We start from the raw sequence: 19739 nt of genomic DNA, 5'->3' as shown, positions 1-19739 counted from the left end.
CTGATCATTAGCTTTATTCTCATTTAAGCCACTCATCAATACACATTGTGTTAAACAATGATGAGATGTTTTCAGGTTCATAAAATAATGAAATATAATGTTTATGTAAATCATTTGCAGTAAGTTTATTTTTTTTCTTTTTTAAATTTTATTTTATTATTTTTTATATAGCAGGTTCTTATTAGCTATCTATTTTATACATATTAGTGTATATATGTCAATCCCAATCTCCCAGTCATCTCACCACCACTCCCCCCTCCCCCGATTCTCCCTCCCCATGGTGTCCATACTTTTGCTCTCTACATCTGTGTCCCTATTTCTGCCTTGCAAATCGGTTCATCTGTACCATTTTTCTAGATTCCACATATATGTATTAATATACAATATTTGTTTTTCTCTTTCTGACTTACTTCACTCTGTATTACTCAGCCATAAAAAGGAATGAAATTGGGTCATTTGTAGAGATGTGGATGGACCTAGAGACTGTCATTAGTAATTTTAAATGTCTTCCTATAATGACACAATAATTTTAAATTAAGTATTTAACAATCTATTTCATGATATGAATATATTATTTAAAAAAACCTACAAAGTAATATGAGTTAAAGAACTATCAGCCACACATAATATTTTTAGAGTAAAGCTATAATAAAAATATAGTGATTTAAGTTGTTTTATTTTAATAGATGGTTTTTCTCTGTGGTGGTTTTAGCCAACGTGCCTTCTGGCAACCCCTCTACAGACTCATTATCCAATCTGGTTTGTAATGTAAACAAAGAGGAAAAAGCTGTGGGTCAAAGGCCAGGAAAGGATTCGGGCATGAGACTGTATTGAACGTGCCTGAATAATTTTGCATGCCTTCACTTTCATCTCTATGAATTATGCAATGGCTTTTCCTTCAGTTTGTATTTTAATGTATGATAGATGATGATATTGGGGAAAAATAGAGAGAAGTAGCCTGCCCTTCTGTGAATATTATATAACCTGCTGTGGAAAACAAAATGAAAAGAAAATGTGCCGTATATTTTCAATGTACTATGGTAATGTCATATACAGGGATTTATTATTAGTGAGTCAAGATGTTTAAAAGACTACCAAAAAAAGTACTGCTATTCTACGGTGTTAATTATTTTTCTGTAGTTTTAAAACACGTCTTCCTGAGTTTGATGTCTCTGTCTTCCTGTCCAGATGATGTCATATTTTTCAGGAAACTATGCTGAAAATATATTTAAAATTGTATGCATGGTTTTATCAACTTGTTTCTCTCTGTATTACCTTTAGTTCAATTCTGCAAGTGACAAATTCTCAAGTCAGAGTCATTAACTCATATATAGTATATGGTATTTATCATGTAACTGCAGATTATTTGATCAAAAACAATAAAAATGAACACTTTTCAAGAATATGAATAATTCTTTTGTCCCATTTTATCAAATTTTATCAGGGGGTCATGTTGTTTTCCTGACAAAGGTCATACATTTCTGTTCTGATGGAAAGGATTATACTGAGATTACAAACCCAGTGATATATCATTCAGAGAAGCCTTAACATACACCTTCCATTATAGGAAAAGTACAGTAAGGAGGCTGGTGAATGGAACTTTTCAACTCAGAATAGAATGAGAGAAGATGTGTTACTATGTAGAAAAATAATTTGACATTCTTTATAATTTTTGTTTGCTTGGAAGTCTTTTCCTTAAAATCTATTTATTGAATAAACCACTTTTAACTTGCCCATAGAGACCACTTCAAGATAGAATGTTGGTCTTTTTTTAGAATTTAGGTATGCTTGTTTTTACTTTACACAATTAGGCTGGAGTTTAGTGATGGTACAGTAGTTGATAAAGAAATAAGAGAAAAATTAATGTATAGGAAATTTAAGAAAATATTGCAGTATGGTCTATGATAACTTGCTTCTCATTTTTGGAGTACCTATAATTTATATGTCTTTATGTATTTATTGGCTGCACAAGGTTCAGGAAAATTGATTGGAAATTCCTTGCTAAATTGGCACTGTGTTTTCCTTGATGAGCTGGCCTTCACCAGCTTCTTAATTTGCACTTGAATGGTTCATCCCATAATGTCAGTGGAAACTCTAGACTGAAATGCTGCCCTAGACTCAAGCAAGGTCATCTACAAGTGCTAGAGATATCAACAGGTGAAAGATACTTAACCAAAATGTATGTGAATAAGCATAATGTGCATAACTTACTGGTAAACTATAACTTTAAAAAAATCAATTTTTTGATTGATTTTGATTGTTTAAAATATTTTCATTATTCTCATTCTATTCACCATTTCAGTACCACTAAATTAGTTGTTTTTCTCTAGGTATTTTATCCTAATTTACTCTTGCTGTCTGTTGCTTTCTTCCTCGATAAACTTATATTCTATGTATATATTCCTTGTTTATGTTTGTACAATTTACATTGTTAATTACCCATTCGTGGAAAACTTAAATTGCAATTTGACCATAGTTACTGAACTATGGTATACTATAAATATGTAGCTATTTTGCTTTTCTCTTTCCCTATATAATATTTGACCCCATGTGTTGTCTTATCAAGTTATCTCAGTAGGCGGTCTTTACCCAACAGTGTGTTGCTCCAAAAAGCCCACTCAGGACACTGGAAACTGGAGGCTGGGCTCACTCATCATCCTTGCTGTGACATGAGGCAAGAGGGTCTGAAGACTTGTTCTCCAAACAATGAATCCTAGTTAGAAATCAAATGACAACATCTGCTTGTGTAACCTAATGGCTCCTGTTCTTCCAAATGGGTCTCTGTGTTTAAGTCATCCATAAAAAATCATTCTTTCAATCTTTTGAGACGATGTTAGATTCAATTTTCTTTGGAATACATACATACATACATACATAAATACATACATAAATAAAAAGACTTCCAAATAACTAGTTACAGAAATAATTGTATTTCTAGACTTAACAGGGTCTTTTTTGAAACAGTTACATTTCTTCCAAAAAGTAATTTCATACAGATTGACCTAGCTTGAAATACTTGTTCTATGCAAGATTCAAAGTGTAGCCTTGTATTTGCTAAGTGACTAACCAAAAAAACATGGAATGAAATATAAATAGGAAACAAAGTGGATTTTTTTCAAATTTCCAAATTATTTGAAACAGAGTAGAAAATCCAAAAGCATAGATTTATTTTTTTTTAGTTACCAGAAAGTTGCTGATAGAAGGTTGATAATGGATTATTAAACCCCTTGAAAGAAATATAGTTTTAATCTATTACAGTGTATTTAATAAACACCAGAATGGGCACCAGAAGTCTACCTGGAGATATTATCTCTGGGCTCTTCCTTTGTTCCCATCATCACCACCACCAAATCTTTCTGAGTCCCTCCTGCAAGGGGCGGCAAATAGGAAAGCTTCCTACACCTTCAGAAGCAAAGCAAAGGAGAAAAGAACATCTGCAGGAACCATGTGTCGTGGACAAGAGGCTTATTTTATGCACACTTTATGTGAGTACCATTTCTGAGCAATCATTAATCTCTATACAAGACTCAACCTTTTCTAAAATTACGGAATTTAAATTGATGTGTTGCATATAGCAAGTTAAAATATTTTTGCAATTCAGGTTATTGATTCAGTTTTTATCCATGTTACATGAAAAAGAGGAAGAATGAGAAATAAATGGAAATAATATATTCTCTGTAATTTACTTTGAATCTGAAGTCAGCACCCATTTACTGATGCTGAATTGCTTATGTTAGAAATGTCTTTTTGCATATTGTCTGTGAAAGTTAACTACTGAAAATATTGGGATAAATGAAAAAAGTTGTTTTATTTATATAAAGAAATGCACCTAGGGAAAATATGTTCATACGACTTATTTACCTAACAATACAAATTAGTTTCTAAAAGGAAACTTTAAAAAGTAATATTAATGTGATAGTATTTAATATTATTATCATATTTTTATTAACTGCTACATTGGTGTTATTTATGCTAAACATGCATACCTTTTAGTATGTGTTATATATTGTATTATTAAGCAACAAAATATGGCGATCTCACATGCCATTATCGGCATGTTTAACTCTCTAATTGATCAATTAGAGAGTTAATGTTTGATTCTAGAGATCAATGTTTGATTCTTATGACTCAGAAAAGTAATTACAGAATATAAAGGTAATATGCAATTGTCTTTTTCATATCATTATTCTGTCTTCTGCATTATTTCCTAAGTGAGATGGGACAAACCCCTTTGGCATCTTCAGTAAGCATTACAACTACTAACTCAGTACCTACTGAAATATCTTCATTAAATAAGAAAATAAATCACAACATGGTATGTGCTATATACCCTTAGTTTCAAACAAGTTCCCAGAATTGTCTAAAGAACAATTACTCATACCCAGAATTGAAGGGTTTTTTTAATTACCTGTAAGTTAAGACTTTAGATCACATTCATAAACTATCTATCATTTATTATTATATTTATTATATTATATATAATGTTATATATAATATTACATTTTCAAAGGTTTCACATTCTTTTCTCTTCTAAATGTAAGCTGCGCTGGGCCTAAACCACAAGATGGCTCCCTCCCATTGGTTTGGGAATTTTAAATGTCATTTCACTGATGACTTAGGGCAATATTTTGGCATACAAGAGTGTATTAAAGTGAAAACAAGTTATACACGTCAGTATAATCCTACTCTTTAACAGTTTTATTAAACAGAGTTTTGAGGGATGACCTACTCAAAACCCTCATTTTTCTAGTGATGAAATGGAGCCTAAAGATACAGGCAATCTTACCCCATGCTTCGGACTGCAGGGCTCCCCTCTCAGGTGGACCCTGATGTTGATCTTGATTGAGGTAAGAGGGCCCTGGTTTGCTGGGATCAGAAGTTCCAAGAAAAATATTAACGTCTTTCTAGAGTGACGATTTCACTATAAAGTTTGAGAAAACTATATCATGAAAGAAATATAAAGTTAAAATAAGTAACAAATAAGAAAGAGAAACAGAAGAGAAATTTCAGTGTTATAGAGGGAAAGCTGCCATGGTGCCCATTTTGGTTTCTAATTCCATTCTAATTTCATCAGGGATTCTTGCTGGGAGCCGTGCAGTTGCTCCTGAGCTAATTTAAGAAGTATAAATACAGAGTCAGCACTGCTGAGGATATATACTAATTCTGAAAGCGAGAAAACATATGCAGGGCTGTCATCATCATCTACATCCCAGCAGTCATGTTCCATTTCTCTGTGCTTCGTTTCATGTCAGCTTAACTCTTCCACAATCGACTGGATCCCAAAAGGTTGGAAACGCTACATGTAGAGACAGAAAAGGAAAGGAGAGAACACAAAGATTCTTACTCTGTCTCTCCATCATCCCAGCATACGAAGAACCTCCATCTTAAAACACTGACACGACTGGTTTAAATTCTCTGACTGGGTGAACTGGCCACTCATACTGTAGAAGATGTAACCCCACAAATATTTAAGAGATATGATCTATGGAAAATTAAAATATGTCTTGAGATGACCAAGTTTTAGTCCAACCATCAGTCATGTTATTTGCCTGTTTCAATGTATGATTTAAAATCTATACTTTCAAAATAGCAATAGTGTCCTAAATTGTTCCTTAAACCACAAAAAAAAACTTCGTTAATTCAGATGTTTCCTTTTACTATTTCTTTCTGGCTTTCAATACGTGGATAAATTTCATTTCTAATTTCAATTTCTATTTAATAATTAAAAGAACTACTTGAATTAGACATTAAAAACATTCATCTCATGCATGAATCCCTGGGTTTGAAAAGCATTTAGATAAAATTTCTTTATTCATCTCTGCTCTATCTATGACATCCTAAAGAAAAATAAAATATATTGTAAACCACTACTGTACATGGTAAAATTATAATTTAAGAAGAAAAATTACAGATAATCTACTCCAACTTCAGACTAATTTAAAAACATAGGAATTGACAGCAGCCTTGAAATACTATGCTAAATCTGCTAAAATTGTAACATATAGAAGCATGCATTGGAGGAAGAAAGCAAACATGAAATTATTTGAATTGAACTAGTGTTTGAAAGTTAATTTGGGTGTCTCTGTGCTTTTTATTATTCACCCTTATGTCTTTCTTTAAGTATGTATTTATTCTTCAACAGATCTATGACATTTTTATTGCTTGTTTAATGGTCTGTGTAAGATTGAAAGTATGAGTTTACTCTCACTTTCTGTACATTTATTAATAAAATTTCCTTAAGATATTGTTGCAGTTTATAAACTCTGCTTAGCTGCCATTTTCAAAAACGGAAAAGCAAGCACAAAAATCAAACCATAGTCATGGTTTAAATAAATCAATTTTTATTGAATTTTCAATGAATAAAATTTTCAATGAATTTTCAATGACTAAAATATTTTTTATATGACTCCTTCTGGCAAGTTACAAACCATTACAATAAAGTCAGGTTGAGTTTCATTGAAATGAAAAATAAAATAAATAAGTTGTCTGCCCCTTCGATATTTATACCTGCCTATGTCATCATCAGCTATTAGAATTTAGGGGAGAGTAAGAAGGCTCAGGGTCCTGCTCAATATGTACCACAATAATGAGATCACTGGTCCACGTAAAAGCAACCTAAACCTTGGGGGTGGCCAAGCAGTAGTCCAGCCACCTCTGAGCCAGATTAATTTTCTCTAGTCTTCTCTAGTGAAAAAAAAAAAACCACAAATGGGTGTGAAAAAAGAGTGCTCGAGGGCAAAACTATGTGGATTTGCCTTTGTTATAAATGCTGAAAACCACAGCCTTCCACCTAGTGTCATTCCATGCATGAAACCATGAGCAAGCTATTCCTCAGATATAACAAGACTAATATTCTTTACAATCTGTTGATGGAGTTAAAAGTCTAGTAATGAGGGTCAGGATCAATAGAACACACACATGTTCTCCCCAATTCATATGTCTACTACCACGTGACTATAATTCCTCTCTTTACACGTCCCTGTTAGAATTGCATTCTTTAGGGACCATAGGTTATTTTTGTAACCTCAACATCAAGCACTTACTAGTAAGTGATCAATCAATATATGATTGTTTTATAAATAAATTAATGAACTAAAGCAAAGTACCAAATGTTGGTTATTATAGGAACTGAAGCATGTAATGAATTGTCAGAATGCTCCTAGCCTAGCTTCCTTAATAATTTCCTTTAAAAAATTAAATATAAATATTCTGACTATATATAAGCACCAGTTCACAAACTGGGGGCACGTGCACAAACCGGGGGGCACGTGAAAAAGCAAGTCGTTGAGACGTTTAGTAACATTTGCCAAAGGTTTCCTTGGTTACCAGGTACATGCCTCAGGGAATAAATCTGAAAGTCACCTGCAGCATTTCAAACATTTTAAGCCTTTTGCGCTAGTGAATTTCAAGGGCATATGTTCAACTTTGAATTTCAACAAACGTTGCTCCACTGGGGCTCCTAGGTGTATATCAAAAACATTTGTGGTAGATTTGGGAATCTTGGTGAATGACACCAAAATTCAATAAATCGAAAGAAAAATGAGAAGATAGATGATATTCAAAATATGTTTGTAAGTAATTTAGTGTGAACATAACAGTCTGTGTTCTGGGTCAGCACTTCTGTAAATTGCGGAGTCAAGAGTGAGGCCAACCGGGGTTGTGTAATCATTCTAAGCGTCTGCATGTTTTCAACCATTTCACATAATTCCACAGAATAAAAGTATCTAAAGAAGAGGCAAAAAATAATTGTACCTGAACCAGTAGAGATTTACCATGTAGCAAAGGTGAGAATCCTATGGAAAACTTTCTCAATGATAGTTGTGGCGCGTGGGCTTAGTTGCCCTGCAACTTCTTCCCGGACCAGGGCTCGAACCGGTGTCCCCTGCATTGGCAGGTGGATTCTCAACCACTGTGCCACCAGAGAAGCCTCTAGGAGAAAATTTTAAACCTTGTTTTAGGTGAAAACTTTAAACCTTGTTTTCCCCTTCATTGCCTCTTCTGTAAAATTGATACTTTTAGAATTATCAAGAAAGTTTAATGCATTAATATTTGTTAAAAAAACCCACTTTAAAATAATGCCTGTGAAAATGAAACAGAAAGAGATAGCATTTTTATTAGACTCTTTCAGACTACAAGGGAAAAAGGCACACTTGCATTAATTCAGGTGATAAAGGTTTATTATAAAGATATGGAGAAAATTATGAAAATAATCTTATCTGCTGGAATATAAACTCCACAGGGGTGAGAGCTCGCCTGTTCATTAATGAATATGCACTTGGCATAGAGCAGTTGATAAGTATCTGTGGACTAGATAGTGACGAGGCACTGCCGAGCCAGTGTTCCTAGACCTTGAGAAGCCATCTGAAACACACAGCAGAACACAGGCCGTAAGGCACTACCTGGTCACACCCTCAATGGCAGGCACACGCCGCTTCCTACTCTCGGTGGCTCACTTACTCCAAGGCTCCGAGTTTCAAACATACTCCAGCTTTACTTCAACTCCCCCCATGAATAACGATTGAGTCTCCCCTAACTTTTTCTCCATGTATAATAGCTGCTCCAGACTTGTCATGTCTCCACACTGTTTTTCAGCTTCTGCTCCCATTACCAACTACTAACTTCCTCATTTGGTCTCCTAGTTACCATTACCAACTACCAACTTCCTCAGTAGATCCCCCAGTTAAACCGCCCCAAAAGCAAGAATTTAACTGGTCCACCCCGTCACGTTCCAATATAGTCTGCTTCTGGCGGCCAGAGTTTTGCATCTCTGTTAGGTCTTAATTTGTCACCCACTTTATTACTTCGACCTAGTTTGGTTTAGGTAACCATTTCTGGTTTCATTAGTTGTGGTCGAGATAAGAGAGTCATCTAGTATAGAGATAGTAAAGATAGAACATGCAATCTGTGTATAAGAAAACCTTGAGGAGACTAAGAATAACATTCATTTGGAGGCTCCCGGAAAGGGACCATATAAATAGCAAAACGCTTACTTACCCTATCCAAGACAAATTCATAAAATATTATGGTTTCATTTGGGAAAGGGGGGAAACCCAAAAGTATACTAAATGATAAACAGCATCATTGGTGAGATGCAACCACGTATATGTAAAGTATAAGTATAAGGAGTGGTTTATAAATTATTACATCCACCAGGAGTAGTTTTAAGAGGAATGAAACATCCATTTAGGAGGACTTATCCCGTTATTCACCAGTTGTGTTGCCAAAATAAAATGGGACTAGGTAGAAACTTGTGGAAATAGCATCAGATGTCAAGGGTTGGCTGTTCCTTTGCTGACCCACTCTTGTACATATGCAGATCCTTCAAGCAGAGCCAACTGCAGAATGTGGAGTAGTATTTACATAGACATGGGACATAAACTAAGTCCAGCTATGGCATACATTGGTCTACTAAAACTCCCACCATGGTCACTTCATACAGCACTTCTATTTTATTTTGCACATGAACATAAATCAAATCATTAACCATACATCACATCACTAATAGCACTTACTGAAACAGGTCATCATAACCCAAAACTACCACCGGTATCATTCCTGGGGTGTGTCTCAAGTTCAGTTTTTCCTCAGACTACATCAATTATAGCCTAATTAAAGGGTTTACAATTCACACCACTTTAGTACTACGATCAGCACAAGAAAACATACTTTTTTGTCTGTTTGTTTTTGCTGTCCTCCTTTCTTCATGTATTTAAAATTTTTTATGGGCATACAGTTGATTTACAATGTTGTGTTAGTTTCAGGTGTACAGCCAAGTGAAATCAGTGCCCTGGATGTTTCTGATTTGAGCAGAGAAGTTTTAATATGAGAAAATAAAAGACACCTACGCTCTAATAACTAAGATGGCATTTTAGAAGCATAGAAGAAATCCCCGCATAATCTTCCTATTTCCTTTATATTACTTTTCACCAGGTTATTCACTGTTCATGTATCTATATTTTCCCAATCCTCCAGCTCTAGTTTTCTAAGCCTTTCTTTTTTCTTTTGTCTTACTAGATTCTTCCCTCACCCCCAGTTTAATTGAAGTATAAAAAGTGTACAACATGATGATTTGATACACATATACATTGTGAAAGGATTTCCACAATGGAGTTAATTAACACATCCATCACATCACATATTTACCTTTAAGAAAAATACTTTTTTTTTTTTTTTGTGGTACGTGGGTCTCTCACTGTTGTGGCCTCTCCCGTTGCGGAGCACAGGCTCCGGACGCGCAGGCTCAGCGGCTATGGCTCACAGGCCTAGCAGCTCCGCGGCATGTGGGATCTTCCCGGACCGGGGCACGAACCCGCGTCCCCTGCATCGGCAGGTGGACTCTCAACCACTGCGCCACCAGGGAAGCCCGAAAAATACATTTTTAAGAATAAATTGCAAAACAGGCTAAAAATACACTTTGAATTAATCCATGCTTAGTAGTCAAAAGGTGAAGACTTAAAGATGTAGCTAATTTTTATAAATTTGAATTGAAATATCATTCACATACCACAAATTAAACAGTACAATTCAGTGGCTTTTAGTATATTCATGGTTATGTCACCACCATCAGTATCTAATTCCAGAACATTTCATTGCCCTAAAAAGAAATCCCACACCTGTTACCCATCACTCCCCCATTCCCCCTACTCCTCCCCTACCTGTCGGCAACCACTGACCTATCTCTATAGATTTGCTTCTTCTAAACATTTCGTATAAATTAAATCTTACAATATCTGACCTTTGGTATCTGGCTTTTCTTATGCTCATCATGTTGTAGCATGAATCAACATTTTACTCCTTTTTATGGCAGAATGATAGTCCATGGTATGAATATAAGAGTTCTTGTTGATTTTTTGTTAAGAGCATTTAGAAATACAATGAACAGAATTGCTGAGACCACATAGTACAGAGCACTTTTCAGTCCAAGAATAGCTGGTAAAAATGCCATCTACAAGCAAACATGGCTCAACTGTTTGGGCTAAAAAGGTCAGTCAATTCAGTTAACAAGACTCTAAAAATAGCTGCTCAAAATTGGATTCAACTGAGCACACATCTCAGAAATGCATTCAATATGGGTATGATGTCTTCAAAAGGTAAGATCTGCAGTAATAGTGGATTCTTAACCTCCTCATATTTTTGAAAATTGTGTTCTGTTGTATTTTCCTTGTTAAACAGAGCCTTTTAGTTGATAAGACGACAATCTAAGATACTGTGGATCTCACATGTCTTCCCACTTGTGATCTGGACATAATGCAGTCATCAAGCGCCTCAGATTCTTTGGGATTGAGTCTTATCTGCATTATTAGTCAAATTACAAGACTGTAATATTTCAACTTTTTAAAAACATATTTATTGAATCCTGGGGATGTACTAGACTTTGTCCATGATGTAAATATATCCACTGCTACTTGATATGGCCATTCTAAGGCAGTGACATATGATTGTCATGTATTAAAATTATTACATACTTTACTAAGCAAGTATTCTATATACACGTCATAGTTAAATTGTAATCAATCTATATGCTTGGAGGATGAATGTTCTTGTTATTTGACTTTTTTAAATTGAGTATTAATGTAAGGACCTATTCAATTTGAGTACTGCTACTGAAAAATTTTCCAAAACTTGGTAATTTACTTTTCTCCTGTAGTAAGTATAATATAGTAAGAAAGTAAAATTATGTTGTTTGAAAATATGATAATTTAAATATTGAAAAGCAATTATTCCAAATACAACTTCTGTTGTGCTTAGAGAGAGATACAGAAGTATACAGGTCACAGATATAAATGCTTAATTTATTTTTCCTCTTGAACATCAGTCCAGAAAAGTAAATCCAATTATATCCCATTAATTAAGTCTTCTTATTACTTGGTTACAGGTTACCTTAGGTTATTTATAAACTTTATACTTTAAGTTTTTTGGATTCAATCTTTTATTTTTAATCACCTTGCCCTTTCTTGCCATGCTACTCATGATATGGTGACTATGGTAACTACAAAGATTTTTTTTTTTCTGTGAGAAATTTGTTCCATGTATCTGTTCCGGTATAATATCCAAAATCAGAAAAAGCAGAACAAATAAATGATGGAAGGTTCTAAGTGTACAAGACATTCACTGAGAAAATAAAAGTTTCCATGAAAACAGATGCTAAAGTCAACTAAGAAAGATATGCTTAGAACAAAGAATTAAGACAACAGAAAAAAAGTGGAATAAATTAATTTGAGACTTTGAACATAGTTATTGCTCTCGGATGTTTCATGAAGACAAACAAGAGTGGAACTCAAGAAACACAACCAGCGGGCTTCCCTGGTGGCGCAGTGGTTGAGAGTCCGCCTGCCGATGCAGGGGACATGGGTTCATGCCCCGGTCCGGGAAGATCCCACATGCCGCAGAGCAGCTGGGCCCGTGAGCCATGGCCGCTGAGCCTGTGCGTCCGGAGCCTGTGCTCCGCAACGGGAGAGGCCACAACAGTGAGAGGCCCACGTACCGAAAAAAAAAAAGAAACACAACCAGCAATTACACTCAAATTCTTTTTTTTATATAAATTTATTTATTTATTTATTTTTGGCTGCATTGGGTCTTCGTTGCTCCACGCGGGCTTTCTCTAGTTGTGGTGAGCGGGGGCTACTCTTCCTTGTGGTGCGTGGGCTTCTCATTGCGGTGGCTTCTCTTGTTGCGGAGCACGGGCTCTAGGCGTGCGGGCTTCAACAGTTGTGGCACACAGGCTCAGTAGTTGTGGCGCACGGGCTCTAGAGCGCAGGCTCAGTAGTTGTGGCGCACGGGCTTAGTTGCTCCGCAGCATGTGGGATCTTCCCAGACCAGGGCTTGAACGCATGTCCCCTGAATTGGCAGGTGGATTCTTAACCACTGCGCCACCAGGGAAGCCCTCCACTCAAATTCTATGACTGGAAAGAAAAAAAATGCCTCATCCACTTGAAAATCTATTAACTTTTTCATTGGTCAGGAAAGCTGATGAAACTTGCTGTTCTTCTGGAAAATTTTTACTTCTTTTGGAGCAGAGACCTCTTCCACCCAAAGCCTTATGAGAACTCTTGGATTTTGAAGTTAAGTCCTCTTGCTGTAATACAGAGTATCTCCAAAATAGCGTGCTTTGTCACTTCTCAAATCAGCCAGTGTGAGTTCACCACTCATATACTGATTTACGTTTGGAAAACTTCTTGTCCCCACATGACTAATATGTTTTTGAGAGTCACTCAGTTATTTACATGGAGTATGATTGGGTGATCTCTAAGACATAAAACAATATCATTGTCATATTTATGCATATAATTTACTCACTTATCAAAATGGCATTGTATCCCCTTAAAATAAAAGATTTTAAAAAATGATTGTTACATGTCAATACATTATTATTATCTATATCACACTATGTCTGGCTCTAACCCCACATATTCTAACTAAATTTATCTCCCAAAGGCAACCTTAATATGGTCAACCCTAATGGACACTTCTATGCCTTGATTTTCATGGGCTTCTCAACGGCAGCTGTCTTCAATTTTAGCTCTTTTTTTTTTTAACATCTTTATTGGAGTATAATTGCTTTACAATGGTGTGTTAGTTTCTGCTTTATAACAAAGTGAATCAGCTATACGTATACATATATCCCCATATCTCTTCCCTCTTGGGTCTCCCTCCCTCCCACCCTCCCTATCCCACCCCTCTAGGTGGTCACAAAGCACCGAGCTGATCTCCCTGTGCTATGAGGGTGCTTTCCACTAGCTATCTGTTTTACATTTGGTAGTGTATATATGTCCATGCCACTCTCTCACTTCATCCCAGCTTACCCTTCCCCCTCCCCATGTCCTCAAGTCCATTCATTCTCTAGTAGGTCTGCATGCTTATTCCCATCCTGCCCCTAGGTTCTTCATGACCATTTTTTTTTTTAGATTCCATATATATGTGTTAGCGTAAGGTATTTGTTTTTCTCTTTCTGGCTTACTTCACTCTGTATGACAGACTCTAGGTCCATCCACCTCACTACAAATAACTCAGTTTCATTCCTTTTTATGGCTGAGTAATATTCCATTGTGTATATGTGTCACATCTTCTTTATCCATTCATCTGTTGATGGACACTTAGGTTGCTTCCATGTCCTGGCTATTGTAAATAGAGCTGCAATGAACACTGTGGTACATGACTCTTTTTGAATTATGGTTTTCTCGGGGTATATGCCCAGCTCTCTTTTCATCTCACACTTTGTGTGATTCTCAGACAATGTCATCCAAACAAAAAGCTTCAACTATCACCCGTGTGATAACTACTCTCAGGTCAATATCAACAGCCCAGTTCACTGACCTGGGTTCCAAATTCATTAAACTCACATTAAACTCATTTCTAATGCCAGACTTAACTAACTACAACTTCCTGTGTTCTGTCTCTCAGAAGCATCATTAGGTTTTGCCCTAGACTTTCAAGTTATCTGAAATGTCTTGCTCTCACCATCCACCCTTTGATTTATTGGTCTCTATGTGTTCTGGTAATTTTGTATCTGTTCCCTCTGCCATTATTATAGTTCAGATCTTAATCTTTTCTCATATGGATTCCAAAGAATTTCCATACTGCAGGTTTTAGTCATCCTCAACCAGTCCAAAAGGCTAATTCTAAAAAGAAAGATACACTTTTGATCATGTCACATCACTGCTTAAAATTCTCTAGTGGAACTCTATCACTGACTTTTGCAGTCTGGAAATCCTACTACTCCAGCCATATCCCTCAGCTGGGACCTACATATATCTTTTGCTGCAAATATATTAAATTACTGAAAAATTTCTAAATATTACCATATGTCAGGGGCACCTTTATACCTGTTGTTCTCTGAGTTTGGCATTCTAATATGTGCAGTTAATATCATGTCATCATCTTACAATACTCAGCTCCCCTTGGAAAACAGTATCAAGTAGATTATAGAAGCATGTTGACTATAGTAAACTCAGACTTTCCTTTGAGTCACTTTTTCTTGACTTCCAAAATACTCTCTGTATACATCTATTAAAACAGCTATTCTCTATGTTATTATTGTTTTTCCTGACCATCTTCCCAAATTTACTGAGTTCTTTGAGGTGAAACTTTATTTTTTATGTCTGTGTACCTGAGACTAACACATCAACTAACAGCTAGTTATACTCCATAAATATTTCTGAAAAGTAAAATGGTGAACATATTAGAGACAAGCATAGGAGGCCCTCAGGAAAGGCAAAAGTATAACATAAAATGTCCACCTCACTCACCCTTATAGCATATAACCTATATGTTAAATAGATATATAAAATACTTATATATTTATATTATTTTATATTATAACACTGATCTTAAGGTTGAGTGAAGTAGGCATTTTATATTATACTTTTGCCTTTATCTATAATATTTATAGATATTAAATATTTATATTTAATATTTGCTGCAGAAAAGAAAACTTTCCATATGTTTGAAAGAATGTGCTTCCTTTTTAGATTTGATTTAGTATATGAAAGCATTAAACAGGCTAAACATGTGTTAACGGCATTTGTTAATCCTTCCAGCAGCATGGAGACCAAATTTAAGGAGAATATAATAGCAGAATAAATTATAAAACCAATCTTCCAATGATGGTACTGTCACAACACCCAGTCTCTATTGTACAGATTTATTGTACTTTCATTTGGCATTTCCTTGTCATTAGAACATGCCCAGTGGGGTGTAAGCCTCCAGAAGCTCATTACTTTAAACAAGCTGACAAGTTATTATGAAATTTACTGTGATCCTGTTTGAAATTTAAAGCAGGAACTTTTTGTACCAAGTTGAGAAAGTCTTAAGCAAACAATAACTCTGGTGTACACCTTAAAGGAACTTACGACATACTCTCTTTTAAAGTTTATTTTAGTGACGTATAGTTGATTTACAATGTTATGTTAATTTCTGCTGCACAGCAAAGTGATTCAGTTATATACATGTATATATTCTTTTTCATATTCTTTTCCATTACGGTTTATCACAGGATATTAAATATAGTTCCCTCTGCTATACAGCAGAACCTTGTTGTTTATCCACTTATGACATACTCTTGTTTTCAATATTTAAAATCAAAAGTGTATGTTCAGTACTATAACATTCCATGTTCCTTTTTTTTTTTTTTTTTTTTGTGGTACGCAGGCCTCTCACTCTTGTGGCCTCTCCCATTGCGGAGCACAGGCTCCGGACGCGCAGGCTCAGCGGCCATGGCTCACGGGCCCAGCCGCTCTGTGGCATGTGGGATCTTCCCAGACTGGGGCACGAACCCGCGCCCACTGCGTCGGCAGGCGGACTCTCAACCACTGCGCCACCAGGGAAGCCCCCTTTTTTGTTTTATAAATGGGACATTGTTTTCTTTCATAAAAATCATAATACATTGAATGAATATTAGGCCATTCGAGTTTTAATGTATATGTATGACAAAAAACAGTTTTACTGTAGCTCCAATCATTACAAAGAGAGACCAGAAGACTGAACTTAGAGACAGTTGAGAGAGCAAATGATTGAAAACTCAGACGCTGAAGTCCACCAAGATCTGCAAGTGACCATTCATGCCTTGGTTTCCTCAACTATAGATAATAACAACATTTTTCAGAGGGTTGTGAAGTATAAATGAGATCATGCACATACAAGCTCAGTCCAGTGCCTAAATGGTAGCGTTGCATTTGTCTGTTCATTTTATCAGATAGATTACAAAAACATACTAAATATGCATAATACAGCTAGAAAAAAATTTTTTTATTTAAAAACTTCATTAACTTCTTTGGTCATTCTTTCTAGAAACAGTTCTGGGAGTCTATTCTGTGCCCTCTGCTGTACTATTACTGCAAATGTGAGGACAAGTCAGTTCCTGCCCTGCAAGTAGTTTACAACTAGTAGGGGACACAAGCAATAAACGATGAGGTTGCACTGCAACTGTGAGCTCCTTGAGGATAGGGACCCTTGGCTTCCATTTAACACACCATCCGGCACAAAGGGTACACTCCAAAAATATTTGTTGTGATGAAAGCAATTTTCACATATTGAGGTCTAGGGAAGTCATTCTGGCTTATACACAATTTCAGTTGAATTTTATGCTAACTAGAAGAGCCTGTTTGTGGACTATCAGACATACATTGCACATCTACTTTAATTATTAAAGAAAAGGGTGCATTGACCAGAAGTAAAGAATGTCCATGTTAAAAATAAAAATTAAATGTCTCCCTTCCTGGAACACCAATGCTTGTACTCCCTCAGTGATAAGACTTCCTTCCCAGGTGCCAAGGCCATGCTGACTTTCTGTGCATGTGCTGAGCTGTTCTTTTTTTTTTTTTTTTCTTTTTCGAAACCTTGAAGAAATGTACACCTGACTTGTTTGAGATTCTTTGTTCTGACAAGATCTAACACTGTTCTGAAAACCATGCTTCTCTGGAGCATTTCCTTAGAGTTATCTGAGAGGCTGTCTCCCGGGCTACAGTCCTCAGCTGGGCTCAGATAAAACTCTTTTCTATTTGTATTATAGATTGTTTATTATTTCTGTCTACAGTTGAAAGAATAAAGGGAAAAGAAGAGAAGGGTGAAAGGGAGGAGAGGAGGGTAAGAGCAACTATCAATGAAGGTATAAAGAAAATGCATTAAACGTGAGTGAGCATTTCAGAAAGTCAGTGTGGGAAGAAGAGGTGATCTTTGACAGTGAGCTGTAAAAGATGAGGTGAAGAAACAAAACTACCCTGGGCTGAGGGAATATATGTGATGTTGACAAATCAGAAAGTAACACAAGTGGTTTGAAGAAGTACTGTTAGATGGGAGTCTAGGTCCCCAGGGTGGAAACAAGAGTGATGGGTAGTGGGCGGTGAGGCTTGAATGATGGTGTTGGAGCAAAGCTGTGAAGATCCTGATAATCGAGCTTGGACTTCGTAGGGATAAGAGGGTTTTCTCTTAGATAATGGAAAGCAAGAAAAGAGTGTCATTGGAGGAGAACCATACTTTTCTTACATGTTTTTTTTCTTGTGGTAAAAGACTCAATATAAAACATACTCTTTTAACCATATTTAACTGTGCAGTTCAGTGGCACCAAGTACATTCACATTGTTGTACAACTCTCACCACCGTCTCTCTCCCAAATTTTTCACCTTCCTAAACTGAAACTCTGTCCCCTTTAAACACTAACTCTCCATTCCCCCTCTCCACTCCCCTCCCCACAGCAGAAATAGAGACACAGACATAGAGAACAAACGTATGGACACCAGGGGTGGGAAGGGGGTGGGATGGATTGCGAGATTGGGACTGACATATGTATACTCTATGTATAAAGTAGATGGCTGGTGAGGACCTACTGTATAGCACAGGGGGAAAAAAAAAAGAACATACTTGCTTTGTTTTAAGAAAGAATCATCAGGGCTTCTTTGTGATAGACAGATGAGCTACAAAGACTGGCGACAGAAAGGTCACTTGGGAGGATAGTACACAAATTCAAACAAATTATGATCAGCCAGGCTAGATTTGGATAAAAGTATGTAAGAGCCGAAGGTTTGGGGAAGCAGTTACCTTCTCCCTTTAGCAGACGCTTCTCCTTCTTCATTCACCCCAGGGACCGTGCACACTACTTCTTGGTTTCTTTGGGCTGCCCACGGCAGGGCTTGAAAAATCCACCCATCCATGTCCCACGATCCAGGAAGTGAGTCATCACACAGGCAAAACTTACGAGTTGAAACCAGCATCAAAGGATGAACATAAAATCAATTTCTGGATAAACATGGGAACAAAAGAAGATGAGAAAAATAACTAAACTGAAAAGCAGGCAATAATATGAACGGACAAGAAGAAACCAAGAGAAAATACGTGCGAAATGAAATTGGTCCCTGGAAGATACGTCAAACACTCAAACATGCAGTAGGAAAGTATCCAAGCAGATATGGAGAAATAAAGGGAAAAGTAAATAAATAAATGAAAAGAAAAATAGGAAATCTATACAAAACTTTGGAAAATCAGACAGCAAGTGCATCAAGCATCAGTGACTGAGGTTTTAACGACTGATAGTTCCCTATATGTTTCAGTCTGACTTACCTATTTGCTTACTGCTGGGATAAGTGTCTATCTCGTCCAGGTTCTTGTAATGCACACACCCACATCCAAACACCCTCACATTCAAACACACACACACACACACCACCACCACCACCACGGCTTACCCATAAGAGGAAGTAATAAAACAACAAAACCTGTTTCAAGGAATCGACTGGAACACCTTAGCCTGCTTCTCTTATTGTCTCCTTTGTCCTGCAGGGCTTGGCTCTGAACGCAGGCTTTCAATACTATTTGCTTCTCTGGCTCTGTGGTTCCAGGTATCTTTCACCTTCCTGTATGGCTTTCACATCCCAGGAAGGTCTCCCTGCAAAATCGAGTCCCAACAGCCCCTTCTGGCTGAGCACCCCTTCCCAGCTGCTTCTAGTGTCTTCACTGGGAAAGTTCTAGAAGGGCAAAGCTAAGTCATGAATCTGGGAGCAAGAATGTGAATGCAGCTGGCTCAGGTGAAGGAGTAGACCTTCCAGAAGGAAAGCGTCCATCAAGCATATCTGGACAGTTCAGCCTATCGCTGCTGCTCGAAACGATTTGCACTTGTTTCTACATTTTTTACTTGGCACGTTTTAGATGACTTTACATGGAAGCCAATGTCTTTAATGATAAACCCATCTACTACATTAATCTGTAATAACCCTAGGAAACATTTTATAAGCCACATAGAAGGAATGACC

General features: G+C 36.5%; 1 long non-coding RNA gene across 3 annotated transcripts; it reads right to left on the bottom strand.

Annotated features, from left to right (window-relative positions):
- Positions 1-2639: 2639 nt before the first annotated feature.
- LOC125964759 (uncharacterized) lies at positions 2640-19147 on the bottom strand. Of its 3 annotated transcripts, XR_007478024.1 has the most exons (4): positions 18532-19147; positions 7753-7929; positions 3298-5272; positions 2640-2713 (listed from the first exon to the last, which is right to left on the bottom strand). It is a non-coding gene; the product is annotated as an uncharacterized LOC125964759 (long non-coding RNA). The 3 variants fall into 3 exon arrangements; XR_007478023.1 differs by lacking the exon at positions 2640-2713 and having other exon boundaries at positions 2787-5296; XR_007478022.1 differs by lacking the exon at positions 2640-2713 and having other exon boundaries at positions 2787-5272.
- Positions 19148-19739: the final 592 nt, after the last annotated feature.

The sequence above is a fragment of the Orcinus orca genome, chromosome 6 (assembly GCF_937001465.1).
Source record: "Orcinus orca chromosome 6, mOrcOrc1.1, whole genome shotgun sequence".
In the NCBI taxonomy this organism is placed as follows: Eukaryota; Metazoa; Chordata; class Mammalia; order Artiodactyla; family Delphinidae; genus Orcinus; species Orcinus orca.
The sequence above is the reverse complement of the archived record's forward strand: the minus strand, read 5'-3'. Positions and strand labels throughout refer to the sequence as shown.